This window comes from Salmo salar, unplaced genomic scaffold (assembly GCF_905237065.1).
Source record: "Salmo salar unplaced genomic scaffold, Ssal_v3.1, whole genome shotgun sequence".
NCBI classification, from domain to species: domain Eukaryota; kingdom Metazoa; phylum Chordata; class Actinopteri; order Salmoniformes; family Salmonidae; genus Salmo; species Salmo salar.
The window spans coordinates 26,753-42,167 of record NW_025549842.1 but is presented as its reverse complement, the minus strand read 5'-3'; the positions used below and the strand labels follow the sequence as shown (position 1 = coordinate 42,167).

At 37.0% G+C, this 15,415-nt stretch overlaps 5 non-coding genes across 5 annotated transcripts; all 5 read left to right on the top strand.

Moving 5' to 3' along the window:
- The first annotated feature begins 7,201 nt into the window (after nucleotides 1-7,201).
- trnav-aac (transfer RNA valine (anticodon AAC)) lies at nucleotides 7,202-7,274 on the top strand. The gene has a single exon. It is a non-coding gene; the product is annotated as a tRNA-Val (tRNA).
- A 141-nt stretch (nucleotides 7,275-7,415) lies between these two features.
- trnav-cac (transfer RNA valine (anticodon CAC)) lies at nucleotides 7,416-7,488 on the top strand. The gene has a single exon. It is a non-coding gene; the product is annotated as a tRNA-Val (tRNA).
- Nucleotides 7,489-7,621: 133 nt separating this feature from the next.
- On the top strand, nucleotides 7,622-7,694 carry trnav-uac (transfer RNA valine (anticodon UAC)). Its single transcript has one exon. It is a non-coding gene; the product is annotated as a tRNA-Val (tRNA).
- A 355-nt stretch (nucleotides 7,695-8,049) lies between these two features.
- On the top strand, nucleotides 8,050-8,122 carry trnav-aac (transfer RNA valine (anticodon AAC)). The gene has a single exon. It is a non-coding gene; the product is annotated as a tRNA-Val (tRNA).
- A 6,281-nt stretch (nucleotides 8,123-14,403) lies between these two features.
- On the top strand, nucleotides 14,404-14,475 carry trnaa-cgc (transfer RNA alanine (anticodon CGC)). The gene has a single exon. It is a non-coding gene; the product is annotated as a tRNA-Ala (tRNA).
- The last annotated feature ends 940 nt before the right edge of the window (nucleotides 14,476-15,415 follow it).

Sequence of the window (15,415 nt, the reverse complement as noted above, 5' to 3'; positions counted from 1 at the left end):
TCTACTTAGAGGAGAGTGGTGGTTGTGAGGATAATGGTTTATTGATGGGGCTTAAAAGGGCAATGTTTGAAAAGGTACCAGATTTTTATAAAGAGGTGCTAAATGCATGGGCAGAGTTGTTGCCTAATGTATATTATGAATGTGGACATATTGACCTGATTATGAATCAACCTATATTTCTGAATGAGAAAATCAAGAACAAAGAAAAAGTTTTGTATAATAAAGTATTTATGAGTGCAGGTCTACGGCAAATAAAAGATTATACATATGAGGTAATTCCAGGATTTTTACCTGGGGAAGCTATTTTTGACATAATCAATGAATGGGATGAAGAGGTGGGAAGGGGAACAGTGAATAATATGTATGACAAGATAAAGAATAGTATACCAAGAGCATGGGTTGATTTAATAAATAGTGAAGTTGAAAGAGAAGATTTATTTGTATTTCCTAATTTGTTCATTGGTAGCAGTAAGAAGAAAGTACATTTATCTAGTATACCAGTGAAAAGATTGTATAGAATAATGGTAGGAAAAGTGTGTAGAAGGCGCTGCTGAGAAATTTTGGAAAGTAGTTTTTCCGGAATTGGATGAAAAAAGATATGGGGAAATTTAAATGTAAAATATAATAGTAAGGAGTGTGAAAATAATGATTTCAAACTAAGACATAATAGAATATTTACAAAGGTGGTGCTAAAGAAAATTAATTGTGAGATAGAAAGGGAATGCGACGTATGTGGACGTTTCCCGGAAACTCTTATGCATTTGTTTATAGAATGTGAGGATTTAAAATATTTTTTTGTAAAGTTAAGGAAATGTTATGTAGAAACTGGGGGGAGATTTCGTGAAAAAGTATGCGTGGGAGGAACTTTTGTTATTTGGAGTGTCTGGTAAATGTGAGGGTGCTAATGTGTGTTTGTTGAATATGGTTTTGAGTTTTGTGAGGTATGCTATTTTTGTAGGAGGAATTATGTTTCTTTTGACAGAAAGAGGGTTCAGGTGTGGAGTATCTTTATAGCACTGTTCAGTAAACACATAGATATGTTGTTTAATTATGGGATGGAACATTTTGATGAGTCTTTTGTTGAAGGGAGTGGGTTAATTTCACGAGAGGAGAGTGGAGGTATCACTTATAATTTTTGAAAGCACTGTTTTGATATTTTCTTTGTTGATAATTTGATAGGGGGTGAATTGTTCACCTGCCTCTGTTAGTCTAGTGTCTTCTGTATTGTTCTCTGTGGATTGTACTGTAAACAGTAGATTGTACTGTAAATATTGTAAACAAACATTTTTGATAATAAAAATAAAATAAAAAAATAAATAAAAATAAATCACGTTCGCTTCACACGCGAAAGGTCCCTGGTTCGAAACCGGTTGGAAACAATGCTCATTGACACATTCTGAAGTACCATAGTGGTAACAGAAAATTTCATGAATTCTTTATTTTGGAAATTCGAATACGTGCCATGAATATCTGTAAAATTCGGTTTACTCCTTGCAGATAATTGTTGAAGCAGTTTCTGTAGTGTAGCGGTTTTCACGTTCGCTTCACACGCCCCTTTTTGGAGTTTCAGGAAGTGGAAGAGAAGCAGGTGTCTGAGTGCTTGAGAGAGAATATCTTTTTTTTTGGAGGTCTAGTTGACTTATAAGTTTGAAAGTTTGTGAGTGACTGTAGTGAAGTTTCTGTGAAACGTTTTTGCTATTGTCCCCCATCAGCGTGAGCTGTTTGGGGGATATTGCTTAAAATAACCGGACGGACAACATGGCTTCGACATCAAGAATACAAACAACGACGAGAAAGGACAACAGTGAAATCAGAATGTTAAACGAAGAACTGAAAAAAGAACATATGAGAAGGAACTGACGGTGAACGTGGAAATAAGTGGAGAAGGGAAAATAACAACGATGGAATTGCTGAGAGGAATAAAGGAAGTTTGCGGAACAATACTGGGATGTCGAATGAAAGACGGGAATAAGTATGAAGTAACAATGTCTCATGTAAATGGAAAAGAAAGACTAATAGACGGGCTAAAGATAAAGAACTGTCAAATCATGGCTAAAGAACTAGGGAACGATGAGCTGGTGGTGTCCTTTTTGAACTTGCCCGCATACATTACGGATGAGGAGATAGAAGAGAAACTAAAAGGCTGGAAGGTGAAGGCGACCACGCCAATCAAGAGGAGGATGTGGCCAGGAACGGACATTGTAGATGGGACAAGATTTTGCAAGGTAAAGTTTACAGACAATGTGCAATCCTTGCCATATTCTACTAAATTTAACACTGTCGAGGGATTTGAATATTTTCGTGTAATCCACGACAATCAAGTGAAGGTATGTAGATTATGTATTCAGCCGGGGCACATACTTAAGGAATGTCCGGAATTCACATGCCACAAATGTAGTGAACAAGGGCATTATGCCAGAGAATGTCGGAACATAGGAAATGTGTGCAAAATGTGTGACAGACCTAAAGTTAGATGTAGCTGTAATAAGGGAGAAAATCACTTACTTTTGCAAACAATGGACCTCACGTCTGAGGAAGAGGGGAGTGTGCCTATGGAGAGGGAGGATGAGAGTGACATGGAGAGTGTGACTCCAGAGACAGTGGCAGATAAGCTTGAAGAGCCTGTAATGTCTCCTGGCAAAGCACGAGACGCCGTTTTAGTCTCTGCTGCTGACAAGGTGGAACAGCAGCACATGATGGGTGAAAGACATACACAGGTAGAGATGGTGCAAGGTGCTTCTCAGGTGCCTGAGCCAGCTTTAAGCCTGTGTAAAAATTACACCAAAGAGTGGGCTGGGTCCACTGAAGTCACGGGCACTGTTAAAGCGCACTTTTCAAAAGGCTTCCCCGCCGCTCCCCCAAAAATCCAAATAAAGAGACGGATGATGAAATAGATAGTGAGGATCTTCAGTTGTTTGTAAAAAATAAGAGGTCATTGTCGAAAACCAGGGAGATGATGGGTTTTGGAAAAAAGAAAAAGTAGGATTTTTAAGGACTTGTTTGGCTCTGATTATACTTCTGCACACATTCATAATGATTACAGTCGCATCCCTAAATGGTAACAGTTTGAGAAACATGAGCAAATTTGAGCAGGTATTAGTGTCTGTTAAGGCAGACATGTTGTGTTTTCAAGAGACCAATTGGACAGACTCCAAAATGCAGGAGATTAAGAGTAAATGGTCAGATTAAATTTTTTGTAGTCATGGAGGGGATAAAACATGTGGTGTGGCTATTTTGATAAAAAATGATGTGGTGCAAAATGTAAAAGAAATATATGCTGACAATGATGGCAGACTTATTGTAATTGAATTTGAAGTTCAAAATGTAGTTTTTCGTTTAATTAATGTTTATGCTTCAAACATTGAATCTGAAAGGAGAGAAATGTTTCACAAATTAAAAACACTGTGCTCAGAAAACTGTATACTGATAGGAGATTTTAATGTGAGGTGTAGTAGAATGGATGCCTCTAGTTGTGCTAAATTCAGATATGACTCTTCTAGAAATGCATTATGGAAACTTATGAATGAGGAGAATCTAGTAGATATATGGAGGGCTGAAAATCCAAACAGAAGAGTATTCTCTAGAAGGCAGGTGGTTCTAAAGGAATTAAAACAAAGCAGAATTGATTTATGTCTAGCAAAACAAGAATTGGTGCAGAATGTTAAGAAGGTGTCATATACCTTTACAGCATATAGTGATCATGCAGTAATGTCATTTCAAATGGGTTTTGGTGTGGAGAGGAGAGGGGGAGGTGTCTGGTGTTTAAATGCCAGTCTGTTAAAGGAGGAAGGATATAGAAATGAAATTGTTGAATGTATTAATGATGAAATGTCTAATGTACTGTTAAAAGAGAATGTGTGTTTATGGTGGGAGGAAGTGAAAGTAAAAGTAAAAAATAGGAGTATTAGGTACGCAAAAAATCATAACCGTTTAGATAAGCAGAAAGAAATAATGCTTAGGAATAGGATGTTGCATGAACTTGAAAAGGCTGATACGGATCCAGACTATGATGTTGTGAATTATTTGAAAATCCATGCAGAGCTGGGTCGTTATGAAAAAAATAAATGTTTGGGTGCTATTGTTAGGAGCAGGGCACAGTACGCTTTGGAGGGAGAGAAATGTACATCCTTTTTTTGGGGTCTGGAAAAAGAAAACAAACTAAGAGTTACATTGTAGAGTTGGAAGATGAAAGAGGTGTAAAGGTAAACGATTTTGTTGGGATCTTAGAGACAGTTGAAACCTTTTACAGAAATCTTTACAAAAAGAATGATGTAGATAAAGTGTGTGTTGTAAAAGTGTTGGATACAATTAGTGCCAAAGTATCGCAGGCAGATAGAATGATGTGTGATGAAGAGATTTCGATTATGGAAATCAAGGAAGCAATTGTTAGCACGCAAGGTAATAAAAGTCCGGGTTTGGATGGTTTAACAAATGAGTTCTATAAAGTCTTTGTAGATATTTTGGCACCCATTTTAGTGAGGGTGTTTCATTATATGGAAGAGAATAAGGAAATCCCTGAGTCTATGTCAACTGGAATGTTAACGATCTTATTCAAAAATAGGGGCAGTAGATTAAAGTTAGAAAATTATAGGCCTATTAGCCTTCTAAATTCGGATTATAAGATACTGACTAAAGTGTTAGCGAATAGGATGAAAAAGGTGATTGGGAGTATTATTGAATCAACACAAGCCTACGGCATACCTGGAAGAGATATTGCAGATGTCATTTGTACAATTAGGGATGTTGTTAATCAAATGAAAAATGAAGGTGGTATAGTTTTAAGTTTGGACTTTAACAAAGCTTTCGATAGAGTGGAGCACAGCTTTTTATTACAGACTTTGGAGAGGTTTGGGTTTGGGCCAAAGTTTGTATCTTGGATCAACCTGTTGTATAGTGGGGCTAAAAGTTGTGTTAAATGTAACGGAGTGTTAACAGATACTTTCCCTGTGGAGAGGTCAGTAAGGCAGGGCTGTCCTTTGTCAGCTCTGCTGTACAGTGTTTCTACAGAACCGTTAGCTACATTGATAAATAGTAATAAAGAAGTAAGGGGTGTTGGAATCCCAGGTGGTGGTGTCAGTGTTGTACATCAGTACGCTGATGACACTACTTGTACTGTGAAGGATATAGAAAGTATTGGAAGCATTATGGGGATCATAGATATATATGGCAAGGCATCGGGTGCTAAAGTTAATATAGAGAAGACTGAAATAATGTTTGTTGGGGATATCAATGTAAACGGGTGTGAGATTCCATTCAAGAGCGCAAAGGATTTTATTAAAGTGCTGGGAGTAAACATTGGTGTAAAGGAGAAAGAGGCAAAAGATATAACTTGGACTGGGATCCTTAATAAAGTCAAGCTAACGTTGAATTTCTGGAAAAATAGAAAACTAAAGTTACAAGGGAAAGTAATTGTTGCAAATGCTTTGGTATTATCCAAATTTGTGTATGTTTTGGGAGTCCTGGACATGCCGGAGTGGGTCCTAAATGAATTGAATAATGTGGTGTCAAATTTTATATGGGATGGTAAAGGAGTGAGAATATCTCAGAAAACATTGATTGCTGACTATGTGGATGGAGGTTTAAAACTTGTAGATTTAGGTGTCAAAAGAAAAGCTATTAGGATAAAAACAGTAAAGAAATATTTGTATGACAGTGAAGATTATGGCTGGAAACACTTCTTTAGAGTCTACTTAGAGGAGAGTGGTGGTTGTGAGGATAATGGTTTATTGATGGGGCTTAAAAGGGCAATGTTTGAAAAGGTACCAGATTTTTATAAAGAGGTGCTAAATGCATGGGCAGAGTTGTTGCCTAATGTATATTATGAATGTGGACATATTGACCTGATTATGAATCAACCTATATTTCTGAATGAGAAAATCAAGAACAAAGAAAAAGTTTTGTATAATAAAGTATTTATGAGTGCAGGTCTACGGCAAATAAAAGATTATACATATGAGGTAATTCCAGGGTTTTTACCTGGGGAAGCTATTTTGACATAATCAATGAATGGGATGAAGAGGTGGGAAGGGGAACAGTGAATAATATGTATGACAAGATAAAGAATAGTATACCAAGAGCATGGGTTGATTTAATAAATAGTGAAGTTGAAAGAGAAGATTTATTTGTATTTCCTAATTTGTTCATTGGTAGCAGTAAGAAGAAAGTACATTTATCTAGTATACCAGTGAAAAGATTGTATAGAATAATGGTAGGAAAAGTGTGTAGAAGGCCGGCTGCTGAGAAATTTTGGAAAGTAGTTTTTCCGGAATTGGATGAAAAAAAGATATGGGGAAATTTAAATGTAAAATATAATAGTAAGGAGTGTGAAAATAATGATTTCAAACTAAGACATAATAGAATATTTACAAAGGTGGTGCTAAAGAAAATTAATTGTGAGATAGAAAGGGAATGCGACGTATGTGGACGTTTCCCGGAAACTCTTATGCATTTGTTTATAGAATGTGAGGATTTAAAATATTTTTTTGTAAAGTTAAGGAAATGTTATGTAGAAACTGGGGGGGAGATTTCGTGAAAAAGTATGCGTGGGAGGAACTTTTGTTATTTGGAGTGTCTGGTAAATGTGAGGGTGCTAATGTGTGTTTGTTGAATATGGTTTTGAGTTTTGTGAGGTATGCTATTTTTTGTAGGAGGAATTATGTTTCTTTTGACAGAAAGAGGGTTCAGGTGTGGAGTATCTTTATAGCACTGTTCAGTAAACACATAGATATGTTGTTTAATTATGGGATGGAACATTTTGATGAGTCTTTTGTTGAAGGGAGTGGGTTAATTTCACGAGAGGAGAGTGGAGGTATCACTTATAATTTTTGAAAGCACTGTTTTGATATTTTCTTTGTTGATAATTTGATAGGGGGTGAATTGTTCACCTGCCTCTGTTAGTCTAGTGTCTTCTGTATTGTTCTCTGTGGATTGTACTGTAAACAGTAGATTGTACTGTAAATATTGTAAACAAACATTTTTGATAATAAAAATAAAATAAAAAAATAAATAAAAATAAATCACGTTCGCTTCACACGCGAAAGGTCCCTGGTTCGAAACCGGTTGGAAACAATGCTCATTGACACATTCTGAAGTACCATAGTGGTAACAGAAAATTTCATGAATTCTTTATTTTGGAAATTCGAATACGTGCCATGAATATCTGTAAAATTCGGTTTACTCCTTGCAGATAATTGTTGCAGAAGTTTCTGTAGTGTAGTGGTTATCACGTTCGCTTAACACGCGAAAGGTCCTCGGTTCGAAACCGGGCGGAAACAGAGCTCTTTGACACGTGCAGTAGGTACTGTACTTTCAACAAAGAATTGTTATTTTCATGAATTCTGTATTTTGGAAATTCGAATACGTGCCATGAATATCTGTAAAATTCGGTTTACTCCTCGCAGCTAAATGTAGCAGCAGTTTCTGTAGTGTAGTGGTTATCACGTTTGCTTCACACGCGAAAGGTCCCTGGTTCGAAACCGGGCGGAAACAACACTCATTGACACATTGTGATTTACCGTAGTGGTAACAGAAAATTTCATGAATTCTTTATTTTGGAAATTCGAATACGTGCCCTGAATATCTGTAAAATTCGGTTTACTTCTTGCAGGAAAATCAAGCAGAAGTTTCTGTAGTGTAGTGGTTATCACGTTCGCTTTACACGCGAAAGGTCCTCGGTTCGAAACCGGGCGGAAACAGTGCTCTTTGACACCTGCAGTAGGTACAGTACTTTTAAAAGAGAATAGTTATTTTCATAAATGCCTAAATTTGGAAATTTCAACACGTGCCATGAATATCTGTAAAATTCGGTTTACTCCTTGCAGCTGAATGTAGCAGCAGTGTCTGTAGTGTAGTGGTTATCACGTTCGCTTTACACGTGAAAGGTCCTCAGTTTGAAACCGGGAGGAAACAGTGCTCTTTGACATGTGCAGTAGGTACTGTACTATTAACAGAGAATAGTTATTTTCATAAATGCCTAATTTTGGAAATTTGAACACGTGCCATGAATATCTGTAAAATTCGGTTTACTCCTTGCAGATAATTGTTGAAGCAGTTTCTGTAGTGTAGCGGTTATCACGTTTGCTTAACACGCGAAAGGTCCTCGGTTTGAAACCGGGCGGAAACAGAGCTCTTTGACACGTGCAGTAGGTACTGTACTTTCAACAAAGAATTGTTATTTTCATGAATTCTGTATTTTGGAAATTCGAATACGTGCCATGAATATCTGTAAAATTCGATTTACTCCTCGCAGCTAATTGTAGCAGTAGTTTCTGTGGTCTAGTGGTTATCACGTTTGCTTCACACGCCCCTTTTTGGAGTTTCAGGAAGTGGAAGAGAAGCAGGCGTCTGAGTGCTTGAGAGAGAATATCGTTTTTTTTGGAGGTCTAGTTGACTTATAAGTTTGAAAGTTTGTGAGTGACTGTAGTGAAGTTTCTGTGAAACGTTTTTGCTATTGTCCCCCATCAGCGTGAGCTGTTTGGGGGATATTGCTTAAAATAACCGGACGGACATCATGGCTTCGACATCAAGAATACAAACGACGACGAGAAAGGACAACAGTGAAATCAGAATGTTAAACGAAGAACTGAAAAAAAGAACATATGAGAAGGAACTGACGGTGAACGTGGAAATAAGTGGAGAAGGGAAAATAACAACGATGGAATTGCTGAGAGGAATAAAGGAAGTTTGCGGAACAATACTGGGATGTCGAATGAAAGACGGGAATAAGTATGAAGTAACAATGTCTCATGTAAATGGAAAAGAAAGACTAATAGACGGGCTAAAGATAAAGAACTGTCAAATCATGGCTAAAGAACTAGGGAACGATGAGCTGGTGGTGTCCTTTTTGAACTTGCCCGCATACATTACGGATGAGGAGATAGAAGAGAAACTAAAAGGCTGGAAGGTGAAGGCGACCACGCCAATCAAGAGGAGGATGTGGCCAGGAACGGACATTGTAGATGGGACAAGATTTTGCAAGGTAAAGTTTACAGACAATGTGCAATCCTTGCCATATTCTACAAAATTTAACACTGTCGAGGGATTTGAATATTTTCGTGTAATCCACGACAATCAAGTGAAGGTATGTAGATTATGTATTCAGCCGGGGCACATACTTAAGGAATGTCCGAATTCACATGCCACAAATGTAGTGAACAAGGGCATTATGCCAGAGAATGTCGGAACATAGGAAATGTGTGCAAAATGTGTGACAGACCTAAAGTTAGATGTAGCTGTAATAAGGGAGAAAATCACTTACTTTTGCAAACAATGGACCTCACGTCTGAGGAAGAGGGGAGTGTGCCTATGGAGAGGGAGGATGAGAGTGACATGGAGAGTGTGACTCCAGAGACAGTGGCAGATAAGCTTGAAGAGCCTGTAATGTCTCCTGGCAAAGCACGAGACGCCGTTTTAGTCTCTGCTGCTGACAAGGTGGAACAGCAGCACATGATGGGTGAAAGACATACACAGGTAGAGATGGTGCAAGGTGCTTCTCAGGTGCCTGAGCCAGCTTTAAGCCTGTGTAAAAATTACACCAAAGAGTGGGCTGGGTCCACTGAAGTCACGGGCACTGTTAAAGCGCACTTTTCAAAAGGCTTCCCCGCCGATCCCCCCAAAAATCCAAATAAAGAGACGGATGATGAAATAGATAGTGAGGATCTTCAGTTGTTTGTAAAAAATAAGAGGTCATTGTCGAAAACCAGGGAGATGATGGGTTTTGGAAGAAGAAAAAGTAGGATTTTTAAGGACTTGTTTGGCTCTGATTATACTTCTGCACACATTCATAATGATTACAGTCGCATCCCTAAATGGTAACAGTTTGAGAAACATGAGCAAATTTGAGCAGGTATTAGTGTCTGTTAAGGCAGACATGTTGTGTTTTCAAGAGACCAATTGGACAGACTCCAAAATGCAGGAGATTAAGAGTAAATGGTCAGATTTAATTTTTTGTAGTCATGGAGGGGATAAAACATGTGGTGTGGCTATTTTGATAAAAAATGATGTGGTGCAAAATGTAAAAGAAATATATGCTGACAATGATGGCAGACTTATTGTAATTGAATTTGAAGTTCAAAATGTAGTTTTTCGTTTAATTAATGTTTATGCTTCAAACATTGAATCTGAAAGGAGAGAAATGTTTCACAAATTAAAAACACTGTGCTCAGAAAACTGTATACTGATAGGAGATTTTAATGTGAGGTGTAGTAGAATGGATGCCTCTAGTTGTGCTAAATTCAGATATGACTCTTCTAGAAATGCATTATGGAAACTTATGAATGAGGAGAATCTAGTAGATATATGGAGGGCTGAAAATCCAAACAGAAGAGTATTCTCTAGAAGGCAGGTGGTTCTAAAGGAATTAAAACAAAGCAGAATTGATTTATGTCTAGCAAAACAAGAATTGGTGCAGAATGTTAAGAAGGTGTCATATACCTTTACAGCATATAGTGATCATGCAGTAATGTCATTTCAAATGGGTTTTGGTGTAGAGAGGAGAGGGGGAGGTGTCTGGTGTTTAAATGCCAGTCTGTTAAAGGAGGAAGGATATAGAAATGAAATTGTTGAATGTATTAATGATGAAATGTCTAATGTACTGTTAAAAGAGAATGTGTGTTTATGGTGGGAGGAAGTGAAAGTAAAAGTAAAAAATAGGAGTATTAGGTACGCAAAAAATCATAACCGTTTAGATAAGCAGAAAGAAATAATGCTTAGGAATAGGATGTTGCATGAACTTGAAAAGGCTGATACGGATCCAGACTATGATGTTGTGAATTATTTGAAAATCCATGCAGAGCTGGGTCGTTATGAAAAAAATAAATGTTTGGGTGCTATTGTTAGGAGCAGGGCACAGTACGCTTTGGAGGGAGAGAAATGTACATCCTTTTTTTGGGGTCTGGAAAAAGAAAACAAACTAAGAGTTACATTGTAGAGTTGGAAGATGAAAGAGGTGTAAAGGTAAACGATTTTGTTGGGATCTTAGAGACAGTTGAAACCTTTTACAGAAATCTTTACAAAAAGAATGATGTAGATAAAGTGTGTGTTGTAAAAGTGTTGGATACAATTAGTGCCAAAGTATCGCAGGCAGATAGAATGATGTGTGATGAAGAGATTTCGATTATGGAAATCAAGGAAGCAATTGTTAGCACGCAAGGTAATAAAAGTCCGGGTTTGGATGGTTTAACAAATGAGTTCTATAAAGTCTTTGTAGATATTTTGGCACCCATTTTAGTGAGGGTGTTTCATTATATGGAAGAGAATAAGGAAATCCCTGAGTCTATGTCAACTGGAATGTTAACGATCTTATTCAAAAATAGGGGCAGTAGATTAAAGTTAGAAAATTATAGGCCTATTAGCCTTCTAAATTCGGATTATAAGATACTGACTAAAGTGTTAGCGAATAGGATGAAAAAGGTGATTGGGAGTATTATTGAATCAACACAAGCCTACGGCATACCTGGAAGAGATATTTCAGATGTAATTTGTACAATTAGGGATGTTGTTAATCAAATGAAAAATGAAGGTGGTATAGTTTTAAGTTTGGACTTTAACAAAGCTTTCGATAGAGTGGAGCACAGCTTTTTATTACAGACTTTGGAGAGGTTTGGGTTTGGGCCAAAGTTTGTATCTTGGATCAACCTGTTGTATAGTGGGGCTAAAAGTTGTGTTAAATGTAACGGAGTGTTAACAGATACTTTCCCTGTGGAGAGGTCAGTAAGGCAGGGCTGTCCTTTGTCAGCTCTGCTGTACAGTGTTTCTACAGAACCGTTAGCTACATTGATAAATAGTAATAAAGAAGTAAGGGGTGTTGGAATCCCAGGTGGTGGTGTCAGTGTTGTACATCAGTACGCTGATGACACTACTTGTACTGTGAAGGATATAGAAAGTATTGGAAGCATTATGGGGATCATAGATATATATGGCAAGGCATCGGGTGCTAAAGTTAATATAGAGAAGACTGAAATAATGTTTGTTGGGGATATCAATGTAAACGGGTGTGAGATTCCATTCAAGAGCGCAACGGATTTTATTAAAGTGCTGGGAGTAAACATTGGTGTAAAGGAGAAAGAGGCAAAAGATATAACTTGGACTGGGATCCTTAATAAAGTCAAGCTAACGTTGAATTTCTGGAAAAATAGAAAACTAAAGTTACAAGGGAAAGTAATTGTTGCAAATGCTTTGGTATTATCCAAATTTGTGTATGTTTTGGGAGTCCTGGACATGCCGGAGTGGGTCCTAAATGAATTGAATAATGTGGTGTCAAATTTTATATGGGATGGTAAAGGAGTGAGAATATCTCAGAAAACATTGATTGCTGACTATGTGGATGGAGGTTTAAAACTTGTAGATTTAGGTGTCAAAAGAAAAGCTATTAGGATAAAAACAGTAAAGAAATATTTGTATGACAGTGAAGATTATGGCTGGAAACACTTCTTTAGAGTCTACTTAGAGGAGAGTGGTGGTTGTGAGGATAATGGTTTATTGATGGGGCTTAAAAGGGCAATGTTTGAAAAGGTACCAGATTTTTATAAAGAGGTGCTAAATGCATGGGCAGAGTTGTTGCCTAATGTATATTATGAATGTGGACATATTGACCTGATTATGAATCAACCTATATTTCTGAATGAGAAAATCAAGAACAAAGAAAAAGTTTTGTATAATAAAGTATTTATGAGTGCAGGTCTACGGCAAATAAAAGATTATACATATGAGGTAATTCCAGGGTTTTTACCTGGGGAAGCTATTTTTGACATAATCAATGAATGGGATGAAGAGGTGGGAAGGGGAACAGTGAATAATATGTATGACAAGATAAAGAATAGTATACCAAGAGCATGGGTTGATTTAATAAATAGTGAAGTTGAAAGAGAAGATTTATTTGTATTTCCTAATTTGTTCATTGGTAGCAGTAAGAAGAAAGTACATTTATCTAGTATACCAGTGAAAAGATTGTATAGAATAATGGTAGGAAAAGTGTGTAGAAGGCCGGCTGCTGAGAAATTTTGGAAAGTAGTTTTTCCGGAATTGGATGAAAAAAAGATATGGGGAAATTTAAATGTAAAATATAATAGTAAGGAGTGTGAAAATAATGATTTCAAACTAAGACATAATAGAATATTTACAAAGGTGGTGCTAAAGAAAATTAATTGTGAGATAGAAAGGGAATGCGACGTATGTGGACGTTTCCCGGAAACTCTTATGCATTTGTTTATAGAATGTGAGGATTTAAAATATTTTTTTGTAAAGTTAAGGAAATGTTATGTAGAAACTGGGGGGAGATTTCGTGAAAAAGTATGCGTGGGAGGAACTTTTGTTATTTGGAGTGTCTGGTAAATGTGAGGGTGCTAATGTGTGTTTGTTGAATATGGTTTTGAGTTTTGTGAGGTATGCTATTTTTGTAGGAGGAATTATGTTTCTTTTGACAGAAAGAGGGTTCAGGTGTGGAGTATCTTTATAGCACTGTTCAGTAAACACATAGATATGTTGTTTAATTATGGGATGGAACATTTTGATGAGTCTTTTGTTGAAGGGAGTGGGTTAATTTCACGAGAGGAGAGTGGAGGTATCACTTATAATTTTTGAAAGCACTGTTTTGATATTTTCTTTGTTGATAATTTGATAGGGGGTGAATTGTTCACCTGCCTCTGTTAGTCTAGTGTCTTCTGTATTGTTCTCTGTGGATTGTACTGTAAACAGTAGATTGTACTGTAAATATTGTAAACAAACATTTTTGATAATAAAAAAAAAAAAAAAAAAAAAAAAAAAAATCACATTCGCTTTACACACGAAAGGTCTTCGGTTTGAAACCGGGAGGAAACAGTGCTCTTTGACACATGCAGTAGGTACTGTACTTTAAACAGAGAATAGTTATTGTCATAAATGCATTATTTTGGAAATTCGAATACGTGCCATGAATATCTTATATTTATATTTCCCTCACTAACTTTAAACATCAGCTATCTGAGCAGCTAACCGATCGCTGCAGCTGTACGTAGGCCATCTGTAAATAGCCCACCGAATCTACCTACCTCATCCCCATATTGTTTTTATTTACTTTCTGCTCTTTTGCACACCAGTATTTGTACTTGCACATCATCATCTGCTCATCTGTCACTCCAGTGTTAATTTGCTAAATTGTAATTACCTCACTACCATGGCCTATTTATTACCTTACCTCCTCATGCCATTTGCACACACTGAATATAGACTTTCTTTTTTTCTATTGTGTTATTGACTGTACGCTTGTTTATTCCATTTGTAACTCTATGTTGTTGTTTGTGTCGCACTGCTTTGCTTTATCTTGGCCAGGTTGCAGTTCTCAATGAGAACTTGTTCTCCACCAGCTTACCTGGTTAAATAAAGGTGAAATAAAATAAAATAAGAAACATTTTTTCTCTCTCCCAGAACGGGGATGTAGCTCAGTGGTAGAGCGCATGCTTCGCATGTATGAGGTCCTGTGTTCAATACCCAGCATCTCCATTTAAAATTACTGCATTGACCCAACCAACTCCTACTTTACAGAATGTTGTAATTATAAGCAGGAAACAGAGACGTGCTAAATAATTTGGTTTTGTAATCTGAAGAACATTCCTTCAATCCCTGTTCGTACAATTATAGAACAGAAGTGGCATGATTGCCATCTTTTATGGCGTCATTTTCAAAAACTGAAGTTTATGGGTTCGATCCCAGTCTGTACCTGGTTTAAGAATTGCTGCTATCATTTCCTTGTAGTTTCAATGGAGTGGTGTATATAAAAAGTACATTGTATTGATATTGCATTTTATCTGCAAATGAAATGGGATGGAAGCTCAGAGGGGGAGTGCATGCAAAATATGGATGAGGTCCTCGGTTCAATCCCAAGATTCTCCACTGAGTTTAATTGTGTGCCAAATTCACATTTACACAACTACTACTTTCCTGAATGTTGAGATATAATACAGAACGTAGAGTGGCATGGTGGCCAAGTGGTAAGGTGTTGGTCTTGTTAACCGGAGATCATGGGTTCAAATCCCTTCTGTGCCTTTATGAAAGACATCTGATATCATGGACCTGTGCATAAATTGGAGGACTTTGCAGAAAATCAAGTTGTATCATTACGGCAACTCAGCTATTATAGTAAGGGGATGAATCTCTATGGTAGAGCCAGTACTTTACATGAATGCGGTCCAACGTTAATCCCCAACTTCTCTGTTGAGTGTAATTAGTTGTTAAATTAGCTTTTGCACAACTCCCACTTTCCAGAATGTTGACATTCTAAGAAGGAAATAGATATGCTAAATCATCTTTTTCTGTAAACTGAAGCACATGGGTTCAATCCTTGTTTGACGTTTATGGAAGATAGCTGATATTATGGAAATGTACTTTCATTAGAACAGTGTAAAGAAAAGGTAAATTGTATTGATATGACCACTGCGACCTG